Genomic DNA, 23,752 nt, shown 5'->3' with positions numbered 1-23,752 from the left:
TGCACTACCGGAGTTTCACAGTAATAGCATCACTGATATTAGCTTCAAGACTGACATTTGGACCAGCAATATCAGCCCCATGAGCATGCTCAGTCTGACAGCACAGTGGGTCGTCGAGGATTTCGTACTGAGGAAAGACGTATTTCATGCTCATGAATGTGCTGGTTGTCATACCGCTGCTGCCATTTCAATGGCATTTGAAAACATGTTTGAAACATGAACACACTAGCTAGCTCCATTCAAACAACTGACTCGAGAAATAAGCTCATCAACTGCACCTGCAGCAGACGTGATACCCTCTGTCATGGCATTGAAACGCCTGCTCAACAAAACTGGCGACACAGGCTGTGAACAAGCGATTCGGTGGCATTCTCTCTTTACTGTGTCGCCACCATGCTCGATGCTATGTACAAGGACCGCTACTTCGATGCAGACAAGAAACAGGGTTTACATGAAATGTTAGACACAGCTGGACAAGATGGAAACGGACACAGTGACAGTGCACACCGAGGAAGAGAGGCCACGGACAGACAGAGCTGAAACTTCACTGCTTGACATGTATAATGAAATCCTGGTTGAGAATAAAACAACTGAACTGAATATACAAAACAGTACAGCAAGTAAGTGAAAGAAATAGGTTTTGATGATGTTTTATTGATAATGGGGACATACATAAATGCCAACAAAAACTTTTTGCTCAGTGTGGTGTGTGTGTAACCTTTAACTAGGCAAGTCAGTTAAGAAAAAATCTTATTTACAATGACGGCCTACACCGGCCAAACCCGGACGACGCTGGGCCAATTGTGCGCCGCCCTATGGGACTCCTAATCACGGCCTGGATTCGAACCAGGGACTGTAGTGACGCCTCTTGCACTGAGATGCAGTGCCTTAGACCGCTGTGTCCATGTGTGTGTGTGTGTTTACTATTTAACTGTACTAGAATGCTTAAAAGGCTGCTAAAATGTTAAATATTGGTTATCGGTATTGGGTTTTGTCATCACAAAAATATTGTATTATACGGTTGAGTCATTGATTTACAATGGTAATGAATTACACTTAGGTGGGTGAAAACATGAAAGGCCCTTTAAGTATAAAAAAGACACTATGCATTTGGTAGTATGTCCTTCTACAGGGAAAGTCCAAGCCAAAATACCCCAATGGCAGTGTGCCATAAAACCTATTAATAGAATACTCAAAACATTAAATTGAATTACAACTTGACGTAAGGGCTAGAAAAATCGAAAGAAAAAGTGGAACTAATCTGAAACTAAATGGAATTGACTGCAACTCTGATGTGTACAAGAGTATATTATGAAAAGTCAGATCAACACTTTCCATTCCAGGACCCATAACTTGAGTAGACAGAATGAGAGGGATGGAACACAGCAGGATAGGTGGGAGGTTTGATAAACAGTCCTTGTTTTTTTTTTTTTTTGGGGGGGGGGGGTAGATCAGCTTTAATATTGCAGATAGGAATCTATTATTTAAGTCACAATCTATCTGCCATATATTTTTCAGCTGTGCCGTTTCACAAAAGTTATGAACCTTTCTATTCTCATAATTTATAATCTTTGCAAAGAGTATTATTATATTATTGATCGATTAATTAGGAATTTTCAAATCACCCAGCAGTGCTACTTGCAGAGTTAGCTCCAGGTAAATGTTGCAATTCTTGCATTCCTGAACCTGCGACAAAAACAAGCTACATACAGTATGGACAGTACCAAAACAACTGATCTAAAGATTTGTCATGACTTCTTCCGAAGTCGGTCCCTCTCCTTGTTCGAGCGGCGTTCGGCGGTCGACATCACCGGCCTTCTAGCCACCGCCGATCCACTTTTCATTTTCCATTTGTTCGGTCTGTCTTTCACACCTGGCTTCACTCAACCAATTACTTGTTTATTATTTAACCCTCTGTTCCCCATGTTTTGTTTGTGAGTGATTGTTCTTTGTACATCGGTCTGTTTTTGTGGGCTCGCTATGTTGCTTTGTATTTTTGTAATTTCGAGTAAAGTACGTTGATTACTCATATCTGCTGTCCTACGCCTGACTCTCTACACACAGGACCATTACAAGATTGTCTCTTCGCAGCCAAATCTGCAGAGGTTTAATGTATCCCCCATATATAACATTCTATTGGTTGCAAGAATTGTGTATTATAATTTAAATAGAAAAACCTCTAAGTTTCGAATCTGGCGTTGTTTTGTGTATCTGTTCATAAATCATGTGCCATGGAATCGGTACATCACAAATCTCTTCCCAACGACTTTGCAATCTATATGGTACAGCTGTCAATTTGTTGGGCCTTAAAAAAAAAAAAAAAGTATACCATTGATTTATGTTTTTTTTTTTTTTTAATGACACTTTTTCACATTTTTGTCTTGCCTCTTGCATTTTTGCAATAATGCTGCAATTAGTTGGTTGCAAATTTAGGAAGAGCAGACATTTCCATATATTTATGTTAGCATAATATTTGTTGTAATATTTTTTCTGGTCTTTTGTGATGGATTAAACTGAAATCAAAACCAACTTTCTATGGCTTGTTAAAAAAATAGCAATATTTTGGAGATTATTTCATTTTCAAATAACCGAATGTGAGAGGTTGTAATCTGAATAAAGGGAAAAAGGCCATTCTTGAACATGGGGTGAGACATTCTTACTAATCTGCTAGAGAACCAGTTCAGATTTAAGAATAACTTTTGTATGACTGAAGCCTTTAGTGAGAGGTCTAATGCTTTAATCTTCAATCATTTCTGCCTTACTAATGCATATTCATTATATAAATAGGCCCTTTTAATTTTGTCTGGCTTACCGTTCCAAATAAAATTGAATAAATAAAAAACAGAAATACAGAAATACCTTATTAACATGAGTATTCAGACCCTTTGCTTGGAGACTCAAAATTGAGTTCAGGTGCATCCTGTTTCCATTTATCATTCTTGAGATGTTTCTACTACTTGATTGGAGTCCACCTGTGGTAAATTCAATTGATTGGACATGATTTGGAAAGGCACACACCTGTCTGTATAAGGTCCCACAGTTGAAAGTGCAAGTCAGAGCAAAAACCAAGCCATGAGGTCAAAGGAATTGTCCGTAGAGCTCCGAGATAGGACTGTGTCGAGTCACAGATCTGGGGAATGGTACAAAAACATTTCTGGAGCATTGAAGGTCTCCAAGAAAACAGTGGCCTCCATCATTCTTAGATTGAAGAAGTTTGGAACCCCCGAGACTCTTCCTAGAACTGGCCGCCAGGCCAAACTGAGCAATCGGGGGAGAAGGGAAGGTGACCAAAAACCGGATGGTCACTCTGACAGAGCTCCAGAGTTCCTCTGTGGAGATGGGAGTACCTTCCAGAAGGACAATCATCTCTGCAGCACTCCAACATTCAGGCCTTTTTGCTAGAGTAGCGGAAGCCACTCCTCAGTAAAAGGCACGACAGCCCGCTTGAAGTTTGCCAAAGGCCACCTACAGACTCTGACCATGATAAACAAGATTCTCTGGTCTGATGAAACCAAGATGAAACTCTTTGGCCTGAATGCCAAGCGTCACATCTGGAGGAAACCTGACACCATCCCTACGGGGAAGCATGGTGGTGGCAATATCATTCTGTGGGGATGTTTTTCAGCGGTAGGGACTGGGAGACGAGTAAGGATAGAGAAAAAGATGAACAGAGCAAAGTACAGAGAGGTCCTAGAAGAAAACCTGCTCCAGAGCGCTCAGGGCAAAGGTTCACCTTCCAACAGGACAACGACCCTAAGCATACAGCCAAGACAACGCAGGAGTGGCTTCGGGACAAGTCTCTGAATGTACTTGAGTAGACCAGCCAGAGCCCGGACTTGAACCGGATCAAACATCTCTGGAAATAACTGTGCAGCGACACTCCCCATCCAACCTGATAGATTTTGAGAGAATCTAGAGAGAGGAATGGGAGAAACTCCCCAAATACAGGTGTGCCAAGCATGTAGCGTCATACCCTAGAAGACTCGAGGCTGTAATCGCTGCCAAAAGGTACTGAGTAAAAGGCCTGAATACTTATGTAAATGTGATATTTCCATAGTTTTTTTTATACATTTGCAAACATTTCTAAAAACCTGTTTTTGGTCTGTCATTATGGGGTATTGTGTGTAGATTGATGAGGAAAAAAACCAATGTAATCAATTTTAGAATAAGGCTGTAACGTAGAAAAATGTGGAAAAAGTCAAGGGGTCTGAATACTTTCCGAATGCACTGTACATAACTTTAACACACTGCAAAAGAGATTCTCCAAAATTGAAATATTATATAATATTTAAAATATTATTTAAATATACATTCTTGTCCTACTTTATCAAAAGCCTTTTCAAAGTCAGCTATGAATACCAGGCCTGGTTTCCCAGATGTTTCAGTGTTCTATTATTTCCAGTTCTTGTCTTACATTATCTCCACTGTATCGTCCATTTGTCCGATTAGGATGAATAACCCCTTTTAATTCTATGCGCTATGCATTTTGCTATGATCTTTACATCACAACACTGAAGTGTAAGGGGCCTCCATTTTTTTTTATGGACTGGACCTTTATATTTACCACTTGGGTCTTGTTTCAGTAATAATGAAATCAGACCTTCCTGTTGAGTATCTGATAACCTAAAATTTTTATAGGAGTGGGTAAAACATGCTAATAACAGTCTTTGGAGTACATCAAAAAAGGTTTGCTATACCTCAACTGGTATGCCATCCAGCCCTGGAGTTTTCCCGGACTAAAAGGCTTTAATAGGCTCTATGCATTATACCGCCTCCCACATTCTATTTTACTTCCTACCGGGGGTGCTGACTTCCAGAGCGATTTCCGCTATTGTTTTTATCATTAGCTTACTAGCTAGCTAACTGTCAATGCATTTCTGACTGAAATTGTTCGCAATGACTATGTTTAAATTACAGCCCCGTGAAGGTGCTAATGAACATTGTGTTCAGTTTCTTCAGAGGCACTGAACTAAGTGTAATGGTATTGTGAGCTTCCGTAGCTTCCTGGGTCGATGTAGAAAAAAAGGTGGTTGGTGGCAGTAAGTTGTGACAACAGCTACAATAGCAGCTAGGTCATGTCTAGTGCTACTTGATGCTTAGAGAAGATGGGCAATAATAGTAATGAGCTTTTTTGGTATTCAAATACTCTGGGTCCGCCTTTAGATTTGCAAGCTACACCCACCTGATGGCCTTCTGGCACTTGATTGAGTGGGCAGCAGAGACCAAGTTTATAAGAGTCACAAGCACCAATCCATCTGAAACAAGTGTTACTTGAAGAAAACCAGTAAGGGACAACTTCATTAAATACAGTACTTAATAGAGAATATTATTTGATCTTACTGTAACCGTTAAACATTAATTACTTTTTGTGTTATGGACCTAATGTAAGGACCATATATGTACTAAAATTGTTTTCTTTATGTTCAGACACAGCCATCAATCGATGGGTTCTTCTTGTTTATGACTCATCTGTCGCTGGGTCTGAAGCAGAAGGATTTGGCCCATCGGTTCAGCATCCACCAAATCGACAGTGAGCCGGATTATTATCTCTTGGGCCAACTTCCTCTACTGTCTGCTTGGATCAGCACGGATATGGATCCCCAAGGAAACCATCAAAGTCCACCTGCCACCTGAGTTCAAGGACTATCCAGACACCCAGGTAGTGATCGACTGCACTGAACTCCGCTGCCAGACACTATCTTCACTACTACTGCAGAGTGAGGTTATTTCTTCCTACAAGTCACACTGTACCTTTAAGGGCATGTTGGGAATGTCACCACATGGAGCTGTCACTTTTGTGTCATCGTTGTATGCTGGATCTGTGAGTGACAAGGAGATATTCAAGCAGTCTGGAAACATTTCCTTACTCACCCCTAACATGGCCATTATGCTGGATAAGGGCTTTCTCGTAGATGACATTGTTCCGTGCAAGGTCTACCGGCCAGCCTTTCTGTCAAGACGCACACAGATGCCAGCGCATGAGGTTAGGGAGACCCAATCCATTGCCACGCTAAGAGTGCATGTTGAAAGAATGATCCACAGAGTAAAGGAACACAAGCTGAAACAGTCATCCCCCTGACCATCTCAGGCAGCATCAACCAATTATTTCCAGTGGCGTGTCTGTTGGTCAACTATCAAAACGGACCTTTGGTAAGAGCATGGGCCAAGCCAGTGTAAATATACATGTGTTTATGTGCTAGCAGCAAAATAAGAATTTGTTTATCTATGACATGTATCAATAATTTGTATTGTAGTGAATATCAGTTTGTGTGGAGCTTGTATTGGCTTTAACTAGGCAATGAGTTTAGGGGTGGGGGAAAGAAATCAAGTAAACACAGAACAGCCAGAATGCAATATTGAATACAATGTTAGAGATGTGTAATTGCTTAATTGAACTGTTGAACATTTTCTGAAATCTATAAATTTTTAAACAAATCTATTCTACGGTAGTTTTCTTCACAAGAACATCAATACTTGTTTTTCATGATACCACTAAACTTGGCACCCATGCAGGGGATCCATTCAGGTGAGAAATAAGACACTTCTGCAAGTAGTGGTCAAAATAAAAGTGGTCAACCTTCTCTCTTATAGTCTTTGAAACCTGTAGATCTGTATATATCCTTTCAACTAGGATGTCCTCCTGTGCACAGATGACAAAGTCACACCAGCTACAACCTGTGAGAAGGATTTGACCTTGCACCTGCCAGTAGTAAGCATGAGATCTCTTCAACTTCAGCTCTCCATTCTGTATCTTCAGGTAAGGGCAGTCAACATATCTTGGTACATTTGGGCACTTGACCTCTGAGAGTCCAAAGTGTGGTCTCACACTGGGATCAAATATGATGCCATCTGGAGAGGATCCTAACCACGGGGCATCTGGGTGCACTACGAAGCCACATGGAAAGAAGTTAACATTCTTCAGTGTGCAGTACTCCTGTACAGCCACTGGCTCCATGGCTAGCCCCCTCTTCATCTTCATGGTCTGCATACCAGGCATGTATCCATTGAGTGCTTTGTAGAGAGAACTTCTGCAAAACATTTTAAAACCTTAACATCCGGTTGGAGAGATTACTATGACAAAGACTCATCTAACTTTTTCAGAAATAACACAAACCCGAAAGTTCAACTAAAATGTATTAAATATACATATATGTATTAATATTCAGATCTATAGATTTATTCCCCCCAGTCTTTGTCCCAAACATTTGTCATTACATCGTAAATACGCCACTGTTTAGGCTTATCATCTGGACACAAATAATCACAATACATTTTTTTCTAAAATGTTTCCATTCTAGGAACCTCCAACTTACCTTATTCCATCAGCACACGAGTTAGTAGGTTTACAGAACTCTATCCCATCAACCGGACCTGGCTTCACACGATAATTAACAAAGATTTACTGTTACAAAGGCTGAATACTTTTCAAGTGCATTTATTTATGGATATTGACAGACTCACAAGTGTTCTTGGCTTGTGCCAACGCTGTTCTGTGTCTGTGCAGCTGTGAACTGGTGGTGCAACAGGAATGTTTAGTTGAGAGTAGTGCGCTGTCTGGTAAAAAAGGGCCACCAGCTGATTGCACATAGCACTTCCTGCAACACAGGAGCAGTGGCTTTGGGCCACTATCACTGGTACGGAGTGCTTTAACACCATCTGTGAAGTGAAGATAAGTGCTATGAAAGACTGAAGTGAGAAACAAGAATTATGCGGCCCATAAATAACAGCAAACATAGTGTCTAGTCTTCTTAACTAGGGGCTCATTTAACTATACAGGAATACATTGTGTCTCAGTAACAAAATTACCAAACACTGCATCAACAGATCTTTACCAAACAACCTGTTAAGTGGGCAATTCTCAATTGAGATTGGGACCCATCATGAATATCTATCTATTGATAAGATTAAACATTGACACTGTCTCCAACACACCATAATGAGTGTCCCACAGGAGATGTTTAACAAGGGCGCTAGTCGCTATCTATAACCTTTCCCTACTCTCATGGTGTGGCTTTTCATTCTCCCTCGTGGACCTGTGACAGGCAGCCCTCACAGTGATCTGCCCTGTTAATGAATCTTTGTTAGATACTGTGTAGAAGACATGAATAACAATTATTTTTAGCTGGCAAATATAGGTAGCAAGCATAAGTTAAGCAAGCCAACGAAAATACACACATTCTCAGGTTGATTCTGTCAATGTTACATCATTTTTCGAAGTAACTAGCTAGCTACAGTTACTAGTTAAATTAGCTAGCTAGCTAATATGATTGTAGCTAGCTTTATCTGTCACTGACTGGTACTCACCTTCATAGTTGTCTATGTAGCTTCATATATATATATATATATATATATATATATATCTTGAAGCCATTTTCATTCTTGCTAGCTGGAGTCTCGGAGGCTGATGTAACAATTTGATGTACATTATTAATATTCATTTGAAGAAAGTCCTGAAGACGCCTAGTAAAAAACTGCGACAGTGGTAGCACTGTTATATTGTCGATAACAACTAGACTAACTTTAGTTCTACAGTACGCGCCACCAGATATTAGAACGTTCAGTCATGGAATGTGCATAAGGGCTATTGCATCAAGAAATTCCTCTTCTGTAATTTGGCCTTCACATGAGTCTTTATGTACAGCTGTTCATTTTATAATTTATAGGAAAAAAACTCCTTAAATTTACTTAGGTTAGTGGAGATAGAGGAGACTGAAACAAAAACATGTCCTTAAAGTACCTTGCTTTCTCTTTAAAAATATCATTATTGTTTTTATCATTCTGTACAGTTAGTCCCTCTATTTCCTTTGGTAATATTAACTATTTTGACCTGTATTGCTTTTGCTTGAAGATGGATATTGAATTGCATGGCCTCCTGGCTTTGTTCAGCCTGCCGCATGCCAACTTCTAACGGGAAGCGTATGAGCTATAGACTGTTGGGTTTTCACCATTTATCCCCTGGCTTTATGAGGTGTACTGTAATATGAAGAATCCACAATAGAGCAGACCAAAGGAAATGTAACCACGTAATCTGTGAAATCACATTCCTAGACTAGAGAACACCTTTTCCGAATCCAAGTCTATGCATCTCTACGTGATCTCTTGACAAACATGCAAAGCTTTTCGAATAAGACCCTGTGGGCTATGGCGGTGTCAATATACCTCTTCACCGGCTCTCTGCACAGGGGAAATGAGAACAATGGGTAGCGGGTGGAGAGATGGAGATGGAGATGGAGAGAGCCTCCAGCTTCCCATCTCATCCCATCTCATTTCCTTCACGGTTGCAGACAAGTGAAAGGACTACAAGATTGATAACGACGACGGCTGAAGCGTCCGGCTAGGTGCCTTTGGAAAGCTGCCAACGGGAGCCACCTGTATAGACTGAGGGGATCTCAGGTGTGTTTGACTGCACTGTGATGACAGTTAGCCAGAGGAGAACAGCTGCTAGCATCAACCAACAACACCCTGTAAAGGTGCAAGAGGAGGTGCAGGTCAGGACTGTCTCTCTAATCAGTGGGATGATTGTGATCTAATCATTCGCTAAGGAGCACTCTACACTGAGTATACAGTAGGAACACCCCACCCACCCTTTGCCCAAAGAACAGCCCTATTTGTCGGGGCATGGACTCTACAAGGTGTCGAAAGCATTCCACAGGGATGCTGGCCCATGTTGACTCCAATGCTTCCCACAGTTGTGTCAAGTTGGCTGGATGTCTTTTGGGTGGTGGACCATTCTTGAAACACACGGGAAACTGTTGAGTGTTAAAAAATCCAGCAGCGTTGCAGTTCTTGATACAAACCAGTGCACCTGGCACCTACTACCATACCCCGTTCAAAGGCACTTAAATCTTTTGTCTTGCCCACATACACAATCCATGTCTCAATTGCTTAAAAATCCTTATTTAACCTGTTTCCTCCCGTTCATCTACACTGATTGAATCAGATTTAACAAGTGACATCAATAAGGGATCATAGATTTCAACTGGATTCACCTGTCATGGAAAGAGCAGGTGTTCTTAATATTTTGTATACTCAGTGTATGCGTCCCTTCAGAGACGAGCTACAGGAAGAATCCTTCTCTGGCTGTGGGCTCTGTCTTGTCTAACACAGATGAGGAAAGCCATCTGCAGAGTCTACAGCCAGACAGACAGCCAGAGAGGTGCATTCTCAGAGGACAGGTAGTACCTGTTAAAAGACCCAAAGAAGAGGCTTCTTTAACTCTAATGGTCGAGTTCATAGTAATCAAGCACTTTTTTCAGGATGAAGCACTTTGGCTTTTCAAACAATGATGCAAAACAGTCCCGAGTTTATCTTGGGTCTTTGTATTAAAGTCGCTCTGAGCACTTTCTGTAGTGGAACTCTAAGAAGATGCAAAGAGAAGCTACCAACGAGAGCCAGCTGTGTAGACCGAGGCAATATTAGACTGTTTCACTAAACTATTATGCCAGTTTGAGGAGTGAAACTGGCATAATAGTTTAGTGAAACTGGGCGTCTGTGCCCAGTGGTGGTTTGCATTGTTCGTCTTTCATTACTGTCAGTCTCTCTAGTCTAGCTGCAAGGTTGCATTCCCTAAAAACAGGTAGTACACATTTAACGCAATCCTCAAGTTGTTCCAGAAACCTCGACTTTGGGCAACTCAAAGCTTTAAAGGGGGCACTCTCCCACAACTCACCAATAACATGCGGGTAGACTCTTTCCCTGTCCCCAAAAGTGTTTACCACCAGATAACCTAGTGCCAGCGTGAGTTTACAACAGTCAGAAGTGATGGTTCTGTGCTGAAAAACAATCTATTGAAAACCGTCAAATGCTTCTGCCACTTAGTGTCTAACACACTAGACTTGAGAAGACTTCACTCTGCCCGTCTCACTGGCTGTGTTCCAAATAGCTTACTACCCATGCCTCATTTCACCCAGGACTGCAGATAAAGAAGGCACAAGAGACTCAACATGTTTTGATTGAATGCCATTCGCTTCACTTTATCAACGCTGTTCGGATCAGTGGTCCCAGAGAAAAATAATTCAAGTGCAGTTAAGATTACATTGACTTGCAAAAGTATTCGGACCCCTTGGATTTCTTCACATTATTATTGTGTTATAAAGTGGGATTAAAATGGATTTAATTGACAAAGAAGACATACAAACTCTTGTAGAGGGCATATTCAACTGACAATCTCTTAAACAGAACCGATGTTGGCACAAGATGGAGGGAAAGGTGGAGCATAAACTAACAAAATTACAGTTAACGAAAATGTACGCTTAATCCAGTTTAAATTAATGTATAGAATTTATTATTTAATTTATACAAAATTCACACATTCTACAGCACAATGGCAGTCATGTCTTAAATGTAAAACTAATAATGACTCAATAATCCATGCTTTCTGGGATTGCTATGAAGTCCAAAAGATGTGTGTGGAGCTAAAAAGTTGCCTGTCTTTTAATATTTCAAAACATGGCATATGGGGGTGTAGTGAGATACACACGGTGTTAGACGATTCTCTTCTCATTACTCATCTTGAAAAATGTATACTAAAAACATGGATATCAATCAATCCGCCATAATTAACACAATGGAAAAAATATAATGATCTATTATTTAAAATATTGAAAGTGCGTGGGCTACGGAGAGAAACAAAATGGTGCAGTTTTGGACCATGTGGGGAAAGTGATGTGGGCGCTGGAGATGTGTGTGTATGCTAGTGGGTCTGGGCAGGCGTGGTGTAGTTGATGTTTGTATAATGTTGTCGTTTGTATGCGTATGCTTCGTATTGTTTTTAAAATGTTTAGTTTTTTTTCAAGATAAAAAAAAAAGATTTAATTGTCATTTTTTTGTCAATAATCTACACAAAATACTCTAATGTCAAAGTGGAAGAAAAAAGATTTATAAAATTAAATAACTAAAATATAGTCGTTGCATAAGTATTCAGCCCCTTTGTTTAGGCAAGCCTAAATTAGTTCAGGTGTACAATTTGGCTTAACAAATCAAATAAAAAGTGACATGGACTCACTCTATGTGCAATATCAGGGGTTGTCATGATTTGTAAATGACTAACCCTTCCTCTGTCCATCATACATAAAACGTCCCTCAGTCAAGTATTGAATATCAAGCACAGATTCAGCTACTAAGACCAGGGGAGATTTGAAACTGCTCAGGGATGTTACCATGAGGCCATTGGTGATTTTAAAACAGCTACAGAGTTTAATGGCTGTGATGGGAGAGAACTGAGGATGGATCAACAACATTGTAGTGACTCCACAATAATGACCTAAATGACAGAGTGAACAGAACACAAATATGTCAAAACATGCATATTGTATGCAACAAGGGATTCAATACTTGACTGAGGGACGTTTTATGTGTGTTTTATTTGAAATAAAAGATCCCAGAAATGTTCCATATGCACAAAAATATAATTTCTCTCAGATTTTGCACACAAATTTGTTTACATCCCTATTAGTGAGCCTTTCTCCTTTGCCAAGAGAATCCATCCACCTGACAGGTGTGGCGTATCAAGAATCTGATTAAACAGCATGGCCATTACACAGGTGCACCTTGTGCTGGGGACAATAAAAAGGCACTCTAAAATGTGCAATTTTGTCACACAACACAATGCCACTAATGTCTCAAGTTTTGAGGGAGCGTGCAATTGGCATGCTGACTGCAGGAATGTCCACCAGAGCTGTTGCCAGAGAATGTAATGTTTATTTCTCTACCATTGTTTTAGAGAATTTGGCAGTGTGTCCAACCGGTCTCACAGCGGTTAGCTGATGTCAATGTTGTGAACAGAGTGCCCCATGGTGGCGGTGGGGTTATGGTAAGAGCAGGCATAAGCTATGGACAACGAAAACAATTGCATTTCATCGATGGCAATTTGAATGCACATAGATATCGTGATGAGATCTGGAGGCCCATTGTCGTGCCATTCATCCGCCGCCATCACCTCATGTTTCAGCATGATAATGCACAGCCCCATGTCTCAAGGATCTGTACACAATTCCTGGAAGCTGAACATGTCCCAGTTCTTCCATGGCCTGCATACTCACCCAGCACGTCAACCATTGAGCATGTTTGGGATGCTCTGGATCGGCAAGTACGACAGCGCGTTCCAAGTCCCGCCAATATCCAGCAACTTTGCACCACCATTGAAGAGGAGTGGGACAACATTCCACAGGCCACAGACAACAGCCTGATCAACTCTATACGAAGGAGATATGTCGTGCTGCATGAAGCAAATGGTGGTCACACCAGATACTGACTGGTTTTCTGATCCACACCCCTTCTTTTTCAAAAAGTATCTGTGACCAACATATGCATATTGTCACGCCTGCTCATGCTCGAGGGCGCCAGGCTCCCCAGCATTGCGCACTCCTGCCATCATCATTACGCACAACTGCCTTCCCCCGTCACGCAGATCAGAGATTATTGGACTCACCTGGACTCAATCACCTCTGTCATTACCTTCCCCATATATGTCTGGTTCCCCGCTCTGTTCCCCGTGAATTCTTCCCAAAGGGTCGACACAGCTGTATTCAGACAAAAGACATGGCTTCCCCGTGGTGGTATTCATATCCCAGGTACCAGCCTGTACGAGTTGGTAAACGGGACTTATGGTAAACGGGACTTACCCTTTACCATAAAGTTACGACCGGTCGTTATACAATGGGCCTACTGAATTAAACTCAGGCTCTCCAGGTCCGTATCTTATACGATTCTCATCTCCCCAAGATGGGGAGGCAGGTAGCCTAGTGGTTAGAGTGTTGGGCAAGTAACCGAACGGTTGCAAGATCAAATCCCGAGCTGACAAGGTAAAAATCTGTTGTTCTGCCCCTGAACAAGGTAGTTACTGTTCCTAGGCCGTCATTGAAAATAAGAATTTGTTATTAACTGACTTGCCAGGTTAAATAAAGGTAAAAAAAAAAATCAAGTCAAAATGAGTGGAAACAGATATAGGAACTTGCCTACCGTGATTGTTGCCAGCTCTGCTCCACTGATCTGGACTCTTTGGTTTGACTACAAATCGTGGTGAACCCTGCTTGCAGTGCCATCTGATAGGTTCTTATTTTTCAGAGTAAATAACTAACAGGCACAAGAGAATCTTAACCAAGTTTAATTCTTCCCAAAGGGTCGACACAGCTGTATTCAGACAAAAAAACATGGCTTCCCCCGTGGTGGTATTCATACCCCACTTTGGGTGGAGTCTCCTCCTTCTCTCTAAACATTGCATCCTTCTTGCTAAGCAGGGAACTAAGTTTCTCCCCTTATCAGTACTGTCACATGCAATTGTTTTCCCTGCACTCACCCAAAGAGTCCATTCCCCAGGTGCTCTCATTTGTTGACTTCTGTAACCGTAAAAGCATTGGTTTCATGCATGTTAACATTAGAAGCCTCCTCCCTAAGTTTGTTTTATTCACTGCTTTAGCACACTCCGCCAACCCGGGTGTCCTAGCCGTGTCTGAATCCTGGCTTAGGTTAGTGTTTATTGGCTTATTTCACTGTAGATCCTCTAGCCCTGCTCATTATACCTTATCCAACCTCTCAGTTCCACCACCCACACATGCGATGACATCACCTGGTTTCAATGATGATTCTAGAGACAATATCTCTCTCATCATCACTCAATGCCTAGGTTTACCTCCACTGTATTCACATCCTACCATACCTGTGTCTGTACATTATACCTTGAAGCTATTTTATCGCCCCCAGAAACCTGCTCCTTTTACTCTCTGTTCCGGACGTCCTAGATGACCAATTCTCATAGCTTTTAGCCGTACCCTTATCCCATCTGGCGATGTAGAGGTGAATCCAGGCCCTGCAGTGCCTAGCTCCACTCCTATTCCCCAGGCACTCTCTTTTGATTACTTCTATAACCGTAAAAGCATTGGTTTCATGCATGTTAACATTAGAAGCATCCTCCCTAAGTTTGTTTTATTCACTGCTTTAGCACACTCTGCCAACCCGGATGTCCTAGCTGTGTCTGAATCCTGGCTTAGGAAGACCACCAAAAACTCTGAAATCTCCATCCCTAACTACAACATTTTCAGACAAGATAGAACGGCCAAAGGGAGCGGTGTTGCAATCTATTGCAGAGATAGCCTGCAGAGTTCTGTCCTACTATCCAGGTCTGTACCCAAACAATTTGAACTTCTAGTTTTAAAAATCTACCTCTCTAAAAACAAGTCTCTCACCATTGCCGCCTGCTATAGACCACCCTCTGCCCCCAGCTGTGCTCTGGACACCATATGTGAACTGATTGCCCCCCATCTATTTTCAGAGCTTGTGCTGCTAGGTGACCTAAACTGGGACATGCTTAACACCCCAGCCATCCTACAATCTAAGCTTGATGCCCTCAATCTCACACAAATGATCAATGAACCTACCAGGTACCACCCCAAAGCCGTAAACATGGGCACCCTCATAGATATCATCCTAACCAACTTGCCCTCTAAATACACCTCTGCTGTTTTCAACCAAGATCTCAGCGATCACTGCCTCATTGCCTGCATCCGTAATGAGTCAGCGGTCAAACGACCTCCACTCATCACTGTCAAACGCTCCCTGAAACACTTCAGCGAGCAGGCCTTTCCAATCGACCTGGCCCGGGTATCCTGGAAGGATTTTGACCACATCCCTTCAGTAGAGGATGTCTGGTTATTTTTTTTTAAATGCCTTCCTCACCATCTTAAATTACCATGCCCCATTCAAGAAATTTGAATGGAACAGATATAGATAGCCCTTGGTTCTTTCCAGACCTGACTGCCCTTAACCAACGCAAAAATATCCTGTGGCGTTCTCCATTAGCATCGAACAGCCCCCGTGATATGCAACTTTTCAGGGAAGTTAGAAACCAATATACACAGGCAGTTAGAAAAGCCAAGACTAGCTTTTTCAAGCAGAAATTTACTTCCTGCAACACAAACTCAAAAAAGTTCTGGGACACTGTAAAGTCCTTGGAGAATAAGAGCACCTCCTCCCAGTTGCCCACTGCACTGAGGATAGGAAACTCTGTCACCACCAATAAATCCACTATAATTGAGAATTTCAATAAGCATTTTTCTACGGCTGGCCATACTTTCCACCTGGCTACCCCTACCCTGGCCAACGTCTCAGCACCCCCTGCAGCAACTTGCAGCAACTTGCCGCCCCCAAATCCCCCCCCTCCTCCTCTTTCACCCAAATCCAGACAGCTGATGTTCTGAAAGAACTGCAAAATCTGGATCCCTACAAATCAGCTGGGCTAGACAATCTGGACCTTTTCTTTCTAAAATTATCAGCCAAAATTGTTGCAACCCTTATTACTAGCCTATTCAACCTCTCTTTCGCATCAGCTGAGATCCACAAAGATTGGAAAGCTGCCGCGGTCATCCCCCTCTTCAAAGGGGGAGACACTCTAGACCCAAACTGTAATAGACCTATATCCATCCTGCACGGCCCTTCTAAAATCTTCAAAAGCCAAGTTAATAAAACAGATCACTGACCATTTCGAATCCCACCGTAACTTCTCACTATGCAATCTGGTTTCCGAGCTGGTCATGGGTGCACCTCAGCCACGCTCAAGGTCCTAAACGATATCATAACCTCCATCGATAAAAGACAGTACTGTCCAGCCGTCTTCATCGACCTGGCCAAGGCTTTCGATTCTGTCAATCACCGCATTCTTATCGGCAGACTCAATAGCCTTGGCTTCTCAAATGACTGTCTCGCCTGGTTCACCAACTACTTCTCAGATAGAGTTCAGTTTGTCAAATCGGAGGGCCTGTTGTCCAGACCTCTGGCAGTCTCTATGGGGGTGCCACAGGTTTCAATTCTCAGGCAGACTCTTTTCTCTGAATACATCAATGATGTCACTCTTGCTGCTGGTGATTCCCTGATCCACCTCTACACAGAAGACATCATTCTGTATACATCTGGCCCTTCTTTGGACACTGTGCTTACAAACCTCCAAATGAGCTTCAACGCCATACAACACTCCTTCCGTGGCCTCCAACTGCTTTTAAATGCTAGTAAAACTAAGTGCATGGGTCCCGCCCGACTAGCATCACTACTCTGGACAGTTCTGACCTAGAATATGTGGACAACTACAAATTCCTAGGTGTCTGGTTAGACTGTAAACTCTCCTTCCATACTCACATTAAGCATCTCCCATCCAAAATTAAACCTAGAATCGGTTTCCTACTTCGCAACAAAGCATCCTTCACTCATGCCGCCAAACTTGCCCTCGTAAAATGACTATCCTACCGATCCTTGACTTTGGCAATGTCATTTACAAAATAGCCCCCAACACTCTACTCAGCAAACTAGATATAGTCTATCACAGTGCCATCCGTTTTATCACCAAAGCCCCATATACTACCCAACACTGCGACCTGTATGCTTTCATTGGCTGGCCCTCACTACATATCCATCGCCAAACCCACTGGCTCGAGGTCATCTATATGTCTTTGCTAGGTAAAGCCCCACCTTATCTTAGCTCATTGGTCACCATAGCAACACCCGTAGCACGCGCTCCAGAAGGTATATCGCACTGGTCATCCCCAAAATCAACACTTCCTTTGGCTGCCTTTCCTTCCAGTTCTCTGCTGCCAATGACTGGAATGAATTGCAAAAATCTCTGAAGCTTGAGTCTTATATCTCCCTCTCTAACTTTAACCTTTTCACACATACCAACACACGGGTGTGATCATTCTACAGTGGTCCCTGTAGTGTATAATCAAACCGGTGTTATTAGAACGCTTATTCTAGAACGGCCAGTTTCGAATGACGCAACAATCACCATTTGAGCTGGCCACACTTTTTTCAGAAACATTTTGCACAAACACAGTCCTTACAAAGTTATGTCCAGAATGTGAGCAGTTTATTTTTTGATGCAATTTTCAGACATTCAAAAAAGTATCTACAGCAATCATCCAAACTGGAAAAATGTAAGCAACATTTGTCCTAGCGCTAACTGAGGAAAGATTGACGTAACACAAGCGGTCATATTTGTATAACTCTTGCTGACAAACTACAATATGAATTAGCTAATAGAAATTACGATTTATAATTAATCACATCACGGGTGAACTCACCATTGATCGAAATAATTGAGTAAAACACTCTAGAAATCAAAACTAATCCGATGATGGGTAGTTTCTACTCGCTGCCATGCTTTTTCCCCCCTCACATAAACCAAAGATAAGAGGCGACAAGATGAGTTCGGTCTGTTTATAGTATGCATGCTCAAGGGGGGGGGGGGGGTGGGGGGGGGGGGGGTGTCATCCACCACCGTTCACATCCCACAATTCATTTAGGGAAGTACTCAAAAAAGGAGTGAACCCTTACTCACCTCATTTTGTTATAACATCTTTGGTACAACAGATGATTAACTGTACAATGCATTCCGGGTTTCATGTAAAGTCGGAAGTTTACATAAACTAGTTTTAATGACTCCAATCTAAGTGTTTCAACCACTCCACAAATTTCTTGATAACAAACTATAGTTTTGGCAAGTCGGTTAGGACATCTACTTCATGCATGACACAAGTCATTTTTCCAACAATTGTTTAGACAGATTATTGCACTTAAATTCACTGTATCACAATTCCAGTGGTCAGAAGTTTACATACACTAAGTTGACTGTGCCTTTAAACAGCTTGGAAAAGTCCAGAAAATGATGCCATGGCTTTAGAAGCTTCTGATAGGCTAATTGACATCATTTGAGTCAATTGGAGGTGTACCTGTGGCTGTATTTCAAGGCCTACCTTCAAACTCAGTGCCTCTTCGCTCGACATCATGGGAAAATCAAAAGAAATCAGCCAAGACCTCAGAAAAAAAAGATACCACGTTCATCTGTACAAATATTAGTACGCAAGTATAAACACCATGGGACCACGCAGCTGTCATACCGCTCAGGAAGGAGAGGCATTCTGTCTCCTAGAGATGAACGTACTTTGGTGCGAAAAGTGCAAATCAATCACAGAACAACAGCAAGGACCTTCTGAAGATGCTGGAGGAAACAGGTACAAAAGTATCCATATCCTCAGTAAAACGAGTCCTATATCGACATAACCTAAAAGGCCGCTCAGCAAGGAAGAAGCCACTGCTCCAAAACCGCCATAAAAAAGCCAGACTACGGTTTGCAACTGCACATTGGGAAGAAGATCGTACTTTTTGGAGAAATGTCCTCTGATCTGATAAAAACAAAAATAGAACTGTTTGGCCATAAAGACCATTGTTTTGTTTGGAAGAAAAAGGGGGAGGCTTGCAAGCCAAAGAACACCATCCCAACCATGAAGCACAGGGGTGGCAGCATCATGTTGTGGGGGTGCTTTGCTGCAGGAGGGACTGGTGCACTTCACAAATTAGATGGCATCATGAGGTTGGAAAATGATGTGGATATATTGAAGCAACATCTCAAGATATCAGTCAGGAAGTTAAAGCTTGGTCGCAAATGGGTCTTCCAAATGGACAATGACCCCAAGCATTAATATTTTTGTTCAGTGTAATTTAGTGTACAGATGTACAAAAAGGAAACCTGTTTCTTGCTGACACACCTCAATTCAATACTTCCAAAGTTGTGGCAAAATGGCTTAAGGATAACAAAGTCAAGGTATTAGGAGTGGCCATCACAAAGCTCTGACCTCAGTCCCATAGACAATTTGTGGGCAGAACTGAAAAAGCGTGTGCGAGCAAGGAGGCCTACAAACCTGACTCAGTTACACCAGCTCTGTCAGGAGGAATGGGACAAAATTCACCCAACTTATTGTGGGAAGCTTGTGGAAGGCTAGCCGAAATGTTTGACCCAAGTTAAACAATTTAAAGGCAATACTACCAAATACTAATTGAGTGTATGTAAACTTCTGACCCACTTGGAATGTGATGAAAGAAATAAAAGCTGAAATAAATCGCTCTCTCTACTATTATTCTGACATTTCACATTCTTAAAATAAAGTGGTGATCCTAACTGACCTAAGACAGGGAATTTTTACTCTGATTAAATGTCAGGAATTGTGAAAAACTGATTTTAAATGTATTTGGCTAAGGTGTATGTAAACTTCCACCTTCAACTGTATGTCAAATAACATGGCCACACACAGCTGGAATTAGCTTAGCTCATTATAATCAGTACAACCTTCAAAAAAGTATTTTACACACTTAATATGTGCCCATTACAATCTATGCAATAATTCAGAATGCATGCAAACAATTGGGAAGTGCTTGGGGAATTTTGTCCGGGTCAGAAATGTCCCAAAAATGAATTGTCCACAAAAGTAAAAATTACTATTTCTATGTGAATGAATGAGGAGGCGGAACACACCTCAATTCAAACAATTCTTAGAAAATAAAAACTTGTTAGAAAATCATTTGAAATTGAAGTTGAAACAGCCTATAAATAAAAATAGGCTGCGTGCCTTGGTTTGAGGGCAGCGCGGATTAAATGTACTGTTTCGTAACAATCACATTCTGGGATGGAGAGAACGTTCTAACATCACGTGCATAAAAAAAACTCACGCTGGGGCGACCGTTAGAGATATTTGGAACTCACGCATGAATTAAGCATCAGCTGTCTGAGCAGCTTACCTGAGCACTATACCTGTACACAGCCAATCTGTAAATAGCACACCCGACTACCTCATCCCCATAGTATTACTTACCGTCTTGCTCTTTTGCACTCCAGTATCTCTACTTGCACATCATCTGTACATCTATCACTCCAGTATTAATGCTAAATTGTAGTTATTTTCGCCTCTAGGGCCCATTTATTGCCTACCTCCCTAATCTTCTACATTTGCACACACTGTACATAGATTTGTATTTTTTTTCTATTTTTCTTTTGCGTTATTGACTGTATGTTTGTTTAACTCTGTAACTCTGTGTTGTTGTTTTTGTCGCACTGCTTTGCTTTATCTTGGCCAGGTCGCAGTTGTAAATGAGAACTTGTTCTCAACTGGCCTACCTGGTTAAATAAAGGTGAAAGAAAATAGAAAATACATTTTAAAAAAAACATTCCAAGCTTAGTTGTCTTACTACAGAGAACCATTGACTTCTCACTCCTTTATATATTATGCGTCTGATCTATCATGTCTTTAATATCTCAATGTTCAAAGTTTACCCCGAATCCAACACCTGCTTCTGCATTAATGTTCATATGTCCTTGAATACCTGTGCGCTGAGGCTGCTTCTGTCCTGTTACCTGTCTGTTCCTATTAAATGTTTGACTCCCCGTACCTGCTTCTCATCTCCGGCATGGTACCTTTCACATATCTGTATTCCCAGCCATAGATTAGGGTCTAATTTATTTATTTCAATTGACTGATTTCCTTATATGAACTGTAAAATCTTAATATTTTTGTTCAGTGTAATTTAGTGTACAGATGTACGAAAAGGAAACCTGTTTCTTGCTGACACAGCAAAACATATCCATGCGGTAACCAGCTAAATGCCATCCTGTTGTGTATCAAGGCTATTTGCCAAGACACGAAGGCAGCTCCAACGTCATTAAGTTTCACTTCATTTGCCAGAGGACTTATTGGAATGTTCCCCTTTGTAATGGTCTCATCTTTTTGCAACTAAAATGGATGAATGAGTAAGAGACTTGTTAGCTAGTGGTTTACAGGTTGGTCTGTCAGAGCCTGGGGTGTGTGTGTCATCTCACTGAATGACTGGATCATAATAAGAGTGACGTGAACAAACTTTTACTACTAAGTCATTTGGCAAACTACTGAGTTGCTATGGCAAACTTTAAAAAAAACTTTCACAGAGATGCTATTTCTAGGTCCCAAGAAACAAAGAGATCTGCTGTTTGAGCTGACAATTCATCTCGATGGTTGCACAGTCTTCTAAAATAAAACTGAAGGACATCGGCGTTACTCTGGACCCTGATCTCTCTTTTGACGAACATAAAATATATTAAAGAGCAGCTTTTTTCCATCTTTGTAACATTGCACAAATCTGAAACGTTGTCTAAAAATGGTGCTGTTTTCGTCCCTCTCTCAACCTCTCTCAACCTCTCTCAACCTCTCTCAACCTCTCTCAACCTCTCTCAACCTCTCTCAACCTCTCTCAACCTCTCTCAACCTCTCTCAACCTCTGAATGCTCGGCTATGAAAAGCGAACTGACATTTACTCATGAGGTGCTGACCTGTTGCACCCTCTACAACCACTGTGATTATTATTTGACCCTGCTGGTCATCTATGAACGTTAGAACAATCTAGCCTTAATGGCCATGTACTCTTATAATCTCCACCCAGCACAGCCAGAAGAGGACTGGCTCCTCTCTAGGTTTCTTCCTAGGTTCCTGCCTTTCTAGGGAGTTGTTCCTAGCCACCGTGCTTCTACATCGGCATTGCTTGCTGTTTGAGGTTTTAGGTTAGGTTTCTGTATAAGCACTTTGTGACATCTGCTGATGTGAAAAGGGCTTTATAAATACATTTGATTGATTGATAAAGTGGCATAGGAAAAACTGTTTGGTGTAAAAAGACTGTATAACTTGTTGTGACATCATGGGATTGATAAATAATGAGATTACGTGCTGCATAAAATGACTGCTAGCTTTGTTTGAAATTTTGGCTCATTTTCAACGGAAAACAGTATTGGCAAATGCACCTCATTACCTTTAATACTGACCCAGGTCTGGTGGGGTGAGAGTGAGTCAGGGAATAAAAAGTTAGCTGAAGTTAAATTGTGTCTGGGTACAGATTTCCTACCTGAGAGGTGTGAGAGGGGCAGGATGGTCACCAGACTCCAGTGAGCTGGACGCTGCAGAAGACACAGGGCTGGTGAGGTCTATTTTACACTAGTAAACCTCTCGGTAACACTTAACATTAGTCAAGTGTTGTAATAACTAAATTGTTACACTGTACTTACACTGTTCTAAGGGTTGGATAAGGTTAGGGTTAGGACTAGGGTTAATGCACACAGTGTACAGTGTAACAATTAGCAATTAGAATAGTTAGCAAACAGCAATAATTACACAGCAAGCCTAATAAGGGCACTGGATACACCTCAATAGTTTTAACACATTTAAAATAACCAAATGCGGAAAGTTCGCGGGAAAGTGTAGCCGATATTAACATATTTTTGTTGGTCAGCAAGAGCATGGAGAGACACACAAGTTTGACAAAATCACCTTATACATGTTCAGTTTAATACGGCTATTTATTGACGTTTGTAGCTCTTGGTCAGAAACATGCTTTTTTAACGGTCCTCTTCAAGTTTAGCTGGAATTTAGACCGAAAGGATTTTACAAATGTGATTGTGTCGCATTGCCTATCGCTGCACAGAATATCAGATCTAAACAATTGGAGAAGTGCTTAACATCACCAGTACCACATCATCAGATTCAGAAATAATCACATTAATAATACATACGAAATGTAGGCTTGTTGTCTTCGGCTCTCTGGAAAGTTTTACTGGAAGGCAGAATCCATGCTGCGCAGTGAAGGTAACTCATGGACTATGTGACAGACTATTTATTGTTGAAGTCTATCCTCTGTGGTTTTGTTAAATCGGGTTGTACAGCTCGCAACTCCCACTTGTCAGCTCCCAATGAAATGATTAAGAGGGTTTCGCCGAATAGACAACACGCGCATGCGCAGCAGCAGCTCAGATGATTGGCATGAATAGTCTAAGCAACACCATAGGCTACACATATCACACTTAGGCTATATTATGTAAAATGCTATCGTTGCAAAATGACACATTTAATTGCCTACTATTCATTCCAGACATTTTACTGTACAACATTGTCCGTGATAAAACAAGTCTCAGTAATCCCAT

General features: G+C 41.5%; 1 protein-coding gene across 8 annotated transcripts in view; it reads right to left on the bottom strand.

Annotated features, from left to right (window-relative positions):
- slc16a13 (solute carrier family 16 member 13) overlaps positions 1-23,531 on the bottom strand; it is a 39,614-nt gene extending 16,083 nt beyond the window's left edge. The window contains exons 1-5 of one of the 8 annotated variants that reach the window (XM_029753867.1): positions 23,345-23,531; positions 22,681-22,732; positions 7,462-7,656; positions 7,314-7,375; positions 5,872-7,028 (exon numbers count right to left, since the gene is read on the bottom strand). The gene's annotated coding sequence lies outside the window, so the exon portion shown is untranslated. Of the gene's footprint in view, positions 1-5,751; positions 5,820-5,871; positions 7,029-7,313; positions 9,626-13,959; positions 14,361-22,680; positions 22,733-23,344 lie in introns of those variants that run through there. The other 7 variants (XM_029753869.1, XM_029753868.1, XM_029753866.1 and 4 more) reach the window with 7 other exon arrangements.
- Between the last annotated feature and the right edge of the window lie 221 nt (positions 23,532-23,752).

Source organism: Salmo trutta, chromosome 5 (assembly GCF_901001165.1).
Source record: "Salmo trutta chromosome 5, fSalTru1.1, whole genome shotgun sequence".
Classification (NCBI taxonomy): Eukaryota; Metazoa; Chordata; class Actinopteri; order Salmoniformes; family Salmonidae; genus Salmo; species Salmo trutta.
This window is presented reverse-complemented; position numbering and strand designations above follow the sequence as displayed.